Genomic DNA, 11,682 nt, shown 5'->3' with positions numbered 1-11,682 from the left:
CCACATGCGCACACTCTCACAGCCACACACGCACACTCTCACAGCCACACATGCACACTCTCACAGCCACATGTGCACACTCTCACAGCCACACAATCTCACTCTCACACTCACACACATGCACACTCACTCTCACTGCCATACATGCTAACTCTCACAGCCACACACGCACACACAGAGCCACACACACTCATTCTCACAGCCACACACGCTCACTCTCACAGCCACACGCATCATCTCACAGCCACACACGCACACTCTCACAGTCACACACGCACACTCTCACAGCTACACAAGCACACTCTCACAGTCACACACGCACACTCTCACAGCCACACACACTCACTCTCACAGCCACACACGCACACTCTCAAAGCCACCCACGCTCACTCTCACAGCCACATATGCACACTCTCACAGCCACACACGTTCACTCTCACAACACACACTCACTCTCACAGCCACACACGCTCACTCTCACTGCGACACACGCTCACTCTCTCAGCCACACACGCCCACTCTCACAGCCGCAGACACACACTCTCACAGCCACATGAACTATCTCACAGCCGCCTGCGCACACTCTCACAGCCACACTCGCTTACTTTCACAACCACAAGCATTATCTCACAGCCACATGCAAACACTCTCACAGCCACACACGCACACTCTCACAACCGCAGACACACTCTCACAGCCACACACGCACAATCTCACAGCCACACGAACAATCTCACAGCCGCATGTGCACACTCTCACAGCCACACTCGCTCACTCTCACAACCACAAGCATTATCTCACAGCCACATGCGCACACTCTCACAGCCACACACACTCACTCTCACAGTCACACACGCACACTCTCACAGTCACACACGCACACTCTCACAGCCACTCACACCCACTCACTCTCACAGCTACACACGCAAACTCTCACAGCCACAAACGCTCACTCTCACAGCCACATGCACACTCTCAGAGCCACACACGCTTACTCTCACAGCCATACGAACGATCTCACAGCTGCATGCGCACACTCTCACAGCCACACTCGCTCACTCTCACAGCCACACACGCACACTCTCACAGCCACTCACCCACTCACTCTCACAGCCACATGCGCACACTCTCACAGCCACACGCACTATCTCACAGCTACACACGCTCACTCTCATTGCCACACACGCACACTCGCACAGCCATACATGCTCACTCTCTCAGCCATACACGCACACTCTCACAGCCACACACGCACACTCGCACAGCCACATACGCACGCTCTCACAGCCACACATGCACACTCTCACAGCTACTCACACCCACTCACTCTCACAGCCACACGTGCACACTCTCACAGCTACACACTCATACACTCACAGCCACACACGCTCACTCTCACAGCCACATGCACAGTCTCACAGCCACACATGCACACTCTCACAGCTACTCACACCCACTCACTCTCACAGCCACACATGCACACTCTCAACGATACACGCGCACACTCATTCTCACAGCTACATACGCTCACTCTCACAGCTACACGTGCACACTCACTCTCACAGCCACACGTGCAGACTCACTTTCTAAGCCACACGCACACACACGCATAGCCACACACGCACACTCACTCTCACAGCCACGCACACACTCACAGCTACACGCGCACACTAAGTCTCACAGCCACACACACAATCACTGTCACAGCTACACGCGCACACTCACTCTCACAGCCACGTACACTCACACTCACAGCCACACGCACACGCACACTCTCACAGCCACATACGCACACTCTCACAGCCACACACGCACACTCTCACAGCCACACGCTCACACTCACTCTCACAGCCACGTACACTCACACTCACAGCCACACGCACACGCACACTCTCACAGCCACATACGCACACTCTCACAGCCACACACACAAACTCTCACAGCCACACGCTCACACTCACTCTCACAGCCACACATGCACACTCTCACAGGCACACATGCTTATTCTCTCAGCCACACACGCACACTCTCACAGCTATACTCACACTCACAGCCACACACGCACTCTCACAGCCACACATGCACACTCTCACAGCTACTCACACCCACTCACTCTCACAGCCACACACGCACACTCTCACAGCCACACGCACGCACTCACTCTCACAGCCACACACACACACTCTCACAGCTACACATGCAAACTCACTCTCACAGCCACACATGCACACTCACTCTCACAGCCACACAGGCTCACTCTCACAGCCACACAAGCTCACTCTCACAGCCACACATGCACTCTCTCACGGCCACATGCGCACACTCTCACAGCCACACACGCACACTCTCACAGCCACACACGCACACTCTCACAGCCACACATGCAAACTCACTCTCACAGCCATACATGCTCACTCTCACAGCCACACATGCACACTCTCACAGCCACTCACACCCACTCACTCTCACAGCCACACAAGCTCACTCTCACAGCCACACATGCACTCTCTCACGGCCACATGCGCACACTCTCACAGCCACACACGCACACTCCCACAGCCACACATGCACACTCTCACAGCCACTAACACCCACTCACTCTCACAGCCACACACTCACAACCACACACTCACTCACTCTCACAGCCACACATGCTCACTCACTCTCACAGCCACACACACACTCGCTCTCAGCTACACGCACACACTCACTCTCACAGCCACACACGCACACTCACTCTCATAGCCACACGTGCACACTCTCTCTCTCAGTCACACGCACACACTCACTCTCACAGCCACACGTGCACATTCACTCTCTCAGTCACATGCACACACTCACTCACACAGCCACACACACGTACTCACTCTCAGCTAGACACACACACTCACTCAAACAGCCACACACACACACACACACACTCTCAGCTACACACTGACATACTCACCCTCACAGCCACACGTGCAGATTCAGTCTCTCAGCCACACACGTTCACTCTCTCAGCCACAGACACATACTCTCACAGCCACACACACTCACTCTCACAGCCACACATGCACACTCTCACAGCCACACACGCACACTCTCAGTCACACACGCACACTCTCACAGCCACACTCGCTCACTCTCACAGCCACACACGCACACTCTCACAGCCACTCACACCCACTCGCTCTCACAGCCACACACGCACACTCTCACACCCACACGCACTATCTCACAGCCACATACGCTCACTCTCACAGCCACACACATTCACTCTCACAGCCACACATGCACAGTCTCTCTCACATCCACACACGCACACTCTCACAACTACACACACACACTCACTCTCATAGCCACACACACTCACTCTCACAGCTACACGCGCAGACAAACTGTCACAGCAGCACGCGCAGACTCACTCTCTCAGGTTCACGCGCACATTCTCACAGCCACACGCGCACATCACTCTCACGGCTACATGCGCACATTCACTCTCACAGCCACACACGCACACTCACTCTCAAAACTACACGCGCGCACACACTCTCACAGCCACACATACACACACACTCACTCTCACAACCACACGCTCACTCTCACAGCCACACGCACACACTCACTCTCTCAGCCACACACATACTCACTCTCACAGCCACACACGCACACTCACTCACACTCACTCTCACAGCCACACACACACACTCTCACAGCCGTACGCAGACACTCAATCTCACAGCTACACACACACACACTCACAGCCACACACGCTCACTCACTCTCACAGCCACACATGGACACTCACTCTCACAGCCACACATGCACACACACACACACTCTCACAACCACACACTGTCTCACTCTCACAGCCACACATGCTCACTCACTCTCACAGCCACACACACACTCGCTCTCAGCTACACGCACTCACTCACTCTCACAGCCACACACACACACTCACTCTCACAGCCACACGTGCACATTCTCTCTCTCAGTCACACGCACACACTCACTCTCACAGCCACACATACATACTCACTCTCAGCTACACACACACACTCACTCTCACAGCCACACGTGCACACTCACTCTCTCAGTCACATGCACACACTCACTCTCACAGCCACACACACATACTCACTCTCAGCTACACACACACACTCACTCTCACAGCCACACACACACACACTCACTCTCAGCTACACACACACACTCACCCTCACAGCCACACGCGCAGACTCACTCTCACAGCCACATGCGCACACTCACTCTCACAGCCACACACTCTCACTCTCTCAGCCACAGACACATACTCTCACAGCCACACACACTCACTCTCACAGCCAAACACGCACACTCTCACAGCCACACACGCACACTCTCACAACTACCTCACGTGTGCACACACTCACTCTCACACACGCACATACACTCAACCTCACACACACATGCACACGCACACATACTCTCACACACACAGACACACTCTCACACATATGCGCACACATACACTCTCACACATATATGCGCATGCACACTCATACACACACATTTATATATACACATGCACACATAGAGTTTTTCTCACACACAAACACACACACATACGTTCATTTTCTTTCATACACAGAGATATCCACACATCTGCACACACATTTGTACACGCACTCATACACACACACAGGCATACACAGGCATACACCAATATGCACACACATGTGCACTGTCCCACACAACACATACAGGGGTATACACATGCATGTGAGTTCTCTGTCTCACAAGCGCACACTCACACACACACAGACATCGATACATACTCTCACTCGCGCATGCACACAATCTTACACATAACGCTGCTTTGCATACTCTCTATCAGACATACCCACTCTGACTCTCACAAGAATACATGCATGCTCAAACACTCTCACAGACACATACCCCCACTCTGACACACACGCGCACGCACACACACACGCACACAAACATATGGCGTGTGCCTAGGTACCAACCACTGCAAGCTTGTGACTAGGATAGAAGTCAATCCTCCTTCCTGGGGTCAGCTGCAGGCCTGTTCAGGAGGCTGTGGTGGAGAATGCACCATGATATGCCTCAGCAGAAGAGACTGTTAGATAACAGATGACTGTTTACTACATGCTCGTAACTATATACAGACAATACATATGAAATAACTCCACAGAGGCCAGTATCCTGTCACCAAGCCACCATTCATTTACACACGGATAGCCCTTGACACTGATCTAGCTCCCTCAGAGCCAACTCTAACACGCCTGTCTATATCTGTCAGCCAGGGCTCCCTTATGGGACCAGGTAAATAGCCCCAATCGGGCAATTCATACTCAATGACATCCACCTGGCTGACCTCATTACTACAATCACTACAGTGTATCCTGAGGCATATTAACTATTGCTAACAAGAAGACAGTGAGACACATGCATTTCCTTTAGGAGACTGTGTCCAATTCCCGCCTCTCTGAGCTGCCCAGGAACTGTGACATATCTCAGAATGGGTGTAGCTACAGTTTAGCTCAGATTAACCCTATCACCTTCATTATCAACATAGCTTTTATTTATTCATGGAATTCCAGTACTTATTGCCCATCCCTATTTATCCGGAGGGCAGTTGAGAGACAACCACTTTGTTGTGGGTGTGCGCTTACATGCAGGCCAGACCAGGTAAGGATGTCAGATGGGTCACTCTGACATTCGGCAATGGATTCACGGTCATCATGTAGACTCTTAATTCCAGCTTTTTCAAATTCAAATTCTACCATCTACCGTGGCAGGATTTGAACCCCGGTCCCTAGAACATTACCTGAGTCTCTGGATTAGCACTCCAGTGATAATACCACTCGGCCGTCAGCTCCCCTTGGATCTGCTTCCTTCAGAAATGTTGGTTTCCTCATTGGCTCCCACTGCTTTCCCCTCACTGTCCTGGGAACAGCCCTCTGAGCTTCCTCCTGACAGGACCAGCCCCTGCCAGAGTTAGCATTCCATTGTGTAATCTTCCCTATGATTACATCTCAGAGCATAGCCTTTAACATTCTCAATAGGAAAGCAGAGTTTGGTAATATTTACGAGCACAGTACACGTGCGGCTACCTGTGCCAGTATCGGTTTACAGCATATTCTTCGGTTTGCTTGAAATAAAATTGCAGTATCTTTTGGATTGCTTTCAACAGCCACTGGCAGAGCCATGCCAATCCCAGGATGCTCCAGGATGGATTGGCATTGGCAACCCCGAATGAGTAAATGTGGATTTGACACTCGGAAATAATCACCCTGGAGATGATTTTAATCCTTTTCTGGTCAGGCAGGTCAAGGCGAGAGCAGTCGAAGAAACAAGCTTTTTCCCGTACATTTCTCAAGGAAGTAGCCCAGCAGGGATAGCAAGCGACACTCTGCAAAAGAAAAGTGACAAGGGACGATGTAAAAATATATTTGAGAAGTTCAACTGTGATGTTGCTAAGGAATGTGTTTATCAGCCTCTACCATCTGTCACACTCTTGCTCAGTGTTCAGACAGTGTGGTGTGTGGGCAGAGTGTGTTTCAGGACAACTTTATCCCTTTTATTGAAAGGCAAATGAAAATCTGTGATGAAAGATCACCTTTGCGATGTATGGCTGATATTATTTTTCTATGTTATTCTATAATTTGTAAAGAATTTGGAACCAGTTGTTATGGGAATCTACACATTCACTGCTTCCGACTTTCCTATCCTGAGTAGTGATGTATCATGTAGGGTAGTAAGAAACACATTGAAATTCCAACATTTTGAGTCTGCAACTATGATTTTTTGTGACCTTCTGGGAATTAGAAGTCATAATGCATGATTTTTTTTTGTAATAAGCATTTATCTTAAAAAGACAGAAAAATGATTAGGCATTCTTATACAACACAGTCGATACACCTTGTAGTAAGAAAACATGATATAAACACAAGTCATAGAGATGTACAGCACAGAAACAGACCCTTCAGTCCAACTCATCCATGCCAACCAGATATCCTAAGTTAATCTAGTCCCCTTTTTCAGCACCTGCCCCAAATCCCTCCCCCTACCTATTCATATACCCATGCAAATGCCTTTTAAATGTTGTACTTTTACTAGCATCCACCACTTCCTCCAGCAGCTCATTCCATACACGCACCACCCTCAGCATGAAAACGTCGTCCTTTAGCTCCCTTTTATATCTTTCCCCTCTCACCCTAAACCTATGCCCTCTAGTTCTGGACTCCTCCACCACAGGGAAAAGACCTTGTCTATTTACCCTATCCATGCCCCTCATAAGGTCACCCCTCAGCCTCCGACGCTCCAGGGGAAACACCCCCAGCCTGTTCAGCCTCTCCCCGTAGCTCAAACCGTCCAACCCTGGCAACATCCTTGTAAATCTTTTCTGAAGCCTTTCAAGTTTCACAATATCATTCCTAAAAACCAACTTCAATTTATTTACCTCCTTTCCCTTAAAAAGGAATGTTACAAAGCACTAGGATATTGATTCCAATTAGAAGCTTGGCCAAAAAGATTCAGGTTTGAAGAAACCAAGCAAGTAAAAGCAGACAGTACTCAGTGTCAGGTTGGGAGAAACAGAATTAACGTTGCAAGTTGATCAAGGCTGTTTTGCCTGAAGTATTTTTGACTCCACAGATGCTGCCAGACCTGCTGAGTTTCTCCTGCATTTTCTGTACTTTGCCTCCGTTTTTGCAGTACATCACTCCTGCATTCTGGATTTTAACAATGTTCAGAAGGAAGGGGGTGAAATTGTGCAGATAGAAAAATGTAGTGAAGGAGTCCAAATAATGGAGTCCAGAGGGTTGAGATCAGGACCTTCCATAGGCCAGGGACTCAGAGGTGGGAGCAGGCAGACAAATGGACAAGGGAGGCCAGGTGTTTGGGACTGAGGCTGGTACAGATGAGGGGACAGTCATCGAGGGATTCAAACAGCAAGTGAATTTTAAATTGGGGCTGTTGGCAGTTTGGGAGTCAATGTAGGTCAGTGAGTACAGGAGTAATAAGGAGAGGCAGATCTGTTCTCAGAGAGAAAAACTAGTTAAAAAGATACACTAAAACTTGGAAACAAATGTAACGGTTGTACTGGAGCTCTGTTTTGAGGTGTACAAGTCAGGTCTGCAGGCAACACAGTTTTGGATGAGCCAGTTTACATGGACAAGCAATTAAGACACAACTTCTAAACCTACGACTTCCACCACCTGGAGAATGGCAGCCCTGTATAACAGAAGCATTTGGGAACAGTAATCATAACATTACATGGTTTAAGTTAGCTCTGGAGAAGAATGAAGAGAAAACAAAATAATAATGAATTGATGGACAGCCCAATTATGTTTATGCTCGGTTCCCCTTGTAAGGAAGGATAACATATCAATAGCCTTCTTGATTACCTGTTGTACCTGCATGCTAATTTTTATGACTTGTGCACCAGCACTCCCTCTGCACAGCAGAATTGTGCAATTGTTCTCTGTTTAAATAATATTTGACTTTTTTGCCCAAGTGAACAACTTCACAATTTCCCACATTATACTCCATTTGCAAAATTATGGTCCTATCACTTTTGTCTGTCTATATCAGTCTGCAGGAGAAAGTGAGGACTGCAGATGCTGGAGATCAGAGCTGAAAATGTGTTGCTGGAAAAGCGCAGCAGGAATTCCTGAAGAAGGGCTTATGCCCGAAACATCGATTCTCCTGTTCCTTGGATGCTGCCTGACCTGCTGCGCTTTTCCAGCAACACATTTTCAGCTATATCAGTCTGCATCCTTGTTCTGTTATCTTCATAAAACACTTCTGCAGCTATCCTTGTGTCATCTGCACGCCTCCAAATACCAATTCCTGGTAAGTACAACCATTGACTTAGTGTAACCCAGAATAGCTAATGGTGACTTTTGGAAAATCAAATACACCATATCAACAGCATTGCCCCACATCAACCTTCTCTGTTAACTCAGCAAAGATTCAGGTAAGTTACTTACTTATGAATTTTGAAATCAGTTTTATGTTCGCTGCCTGGTTCTTCTCATACTTTCTCTCAGCTTCTCTAGTTCCCCTTTGAACTTTCCTTCTTGACCCTGAACCTTCTTTGTGTTGTAAAGCTGACTTTTGTCATGCAATCCCTTTATTTACTTCAGTTTAATTACCACCTTTCTCACTCAGGAATCCATGGCTTGTTTCTATCTTACATTTCGGGAATGGATCCTAACCGAATCAAAACCAGCTCCTGATTAAGTCAGCACATTATTCCATCGGTTTAATCTGACCGTCTTTGTTTCCAATTTATCTGGGACAGGTCTGACCTCAATGCACCAAAATGCACTCTCCACCAATTCAGTATTTTTATCCCTGTTTTCTCTTCATGCTTTTCATATCTAACTTAAACCATGTGATGTTACGATTACTATTCCCAAATTGATCCTCGAATTGAACAACTTGTCTCACCATATTCCCCAGAAAAAGATCCACCAATGCTTCCGTTCTATTGGACCAGAAATATGTTGATCTAGGGTGGCATAGTGGCTCAGTGCTGCCCCACAATGCCAGGGACCCGGGTTCGATTCCACCCTCAGGCGACTGACTGTGTGGAGTTTGCACATTCTCCCCGTGTCTGCGTGGGTTTCCTCCAGGTGCCTCACCATATTCCCCAGAAAAAGATCCACCAATGCTTCCTTTCTATTGGACCAGAAATATGTTGATCTAGGGTGGCATAGTGGCTCAGTGCTGCCCCACAGCGCCAGGGACCCGGGTTCGATTCCACCTTCAGGCGACTGACTGTGTGGAGTTTGCACATTCTCCCCGTGTCTGCGTGGGTTTCCTCCAGGTGCCCCGGTTTCTTCACATAGACCAAAGATATGCAGGTTAAGTGAGTTGGACATGCTAAATTGCCCACAGTATCCAGGGATATGTAGGTCATCCATGGGAAATGCAGTGTTACAGGGGGTGGGCTGGGAGTGAGTGGGATGTTCTTCAGAGGGTTGGTATGGACTTGCTGGACTGAATGGCCTGCTTCCACACTGAAGAGAGTCTAATTCTCCTGAACACACTTCAAACCCTCATCCCCATTGCACTATTCCAATCCCAGTTTATATTATGGGAGTTATATAGTCATTATAATTATTGTGACACTCTAATTGTTGCACCTCTCTGTGACCTCCCTGCAGAATTGCTCATCAATATCTTTCTCACTGATAGCTGCTCAGCGACATCCTTGACCCTAACAGCAGGGAGACAGCACACCATCCTCCAGTCACACTGTGGCCATAGAAACACCTGCCTGTAGTATTGCTGATTACTGCGAGCTTCCCAATCTTCCTCCTCCTCATCCTCCCTCCTCCAGCTGAGCCACCCGCGGCCCTGTGCATTTGGCATCGCTACCATCATTTGACTTAATTTCCATCTACTTAAAGCTGTCAGCGAACAGTATCCGCCCTCAGTCCAGTTGGGGGTTTCTGTTATTCGCATTTTGTTACATTTGCCAAATAATGTCATTTGCTATCAGCAATGTAGAATCCATTTCTCCCCAACACAAAGTCTCCTTTCCACCCAGCCATTGCACCTGTCTGAGCTTCAATAATCCCTTCTGATGACTGTCGGATCATCTTTCTCATGTCCACTACCCTTCCCCCAAGCCTTTCCTCCTCGTTGCTACTGAATATTTGATGTCCTCCTGGATGCCTAGCCTATTCTCAGGCTTTGACCGTCTTGTTTGTGTAACTGACTGCAGCTCTCTCCCCTTCTCGAGTACAGTAATACAGCTCCTGTGACTTGTTACACCACCTCTGAGCTGCAAAAACAGTTTAGCAGCACAGCCCTGGGAGGGCTTTGGGAGTGGGGAGAGGGTGGGAGGGGATGCTGAGGAGTCGTTGAGCTGAGAGGTTTCTCGGTTTGAGTTCAAATCCAATCTGAACCCACACTCTTGTGGGTGCATCTTGTAATGGTGCAGTTTTAATCTAACCCTCAGTGAGCACGGATAGTGGAATATAAAGGGTTGCCAATCAGCATTATATTGACAGTTTCTGTCAGTTATGTGATGCAGATGCATTGCACAACACAGGGTGGGGAACTCGTCACTGGCAAAACTAGTGCCCGGGGTTGCCCTGTCCTTGGAAACATCTCTGGACCTTTGGAGTTTGGGCATTATTGGGAAGCAAGGGGCACATTTAAACCAATCATTTTAGCTTCCATCGTTTGGCTGGGAATTAATCAGAACAGGTGCTGGTGATTTGCCAACACTAGCATACTCACCCTGTCACCCCACAGCCCCGTCTCATCACCTTATACCCACCTTCCCACCCTGTCCCCCACCCTGTCACCCCACAGCCCCGTCTCATCACCTTATACCCACCTTCCCACCCTGTCCCCCACCCTGTCACCCCACAGCCCCGTCTCATCACCTTATACCCACCTTCCCACCCTGTCCCCCACCCTGTCACCCCACAGCCCCGTCTCATCACCTTATACCCACCTTCCCACCCTGTCCCCCACCCTGTCACCCCACAGCCCCGTCTCATCACCTTATACCCACCTTCCCACCCTGTCCCCCACCCTGTCACCCCACAGCCCCGTCTCATCACCTTATACCCACCTTCCCACCCTGTCCCCCACCCTGTCACCCCACAGCCCCGTCTCATCACCTTATACCCACCTTCCCACCCTGTCCCCCACCCTGTCACCCCA

This window comes from Chiloscyllium plagiosum, chromosome 27 (assembly GCF_004010195.1).
Source record: "Chiloscyllium plagiosum isolate BGI_BamShark_2017 chromosome 27, ASM401019v2, whole genome shotgun sequence".
NCBI lineage: Eukaryota > Metazoa > Chordata > Chondrichthyes > Orectolobiformes > Hemiscylliidae > Chiloscyllium > Chiloscyllium plagiosum.
This window is presented reverse-complemented; position numbering follows the sequence as displayed.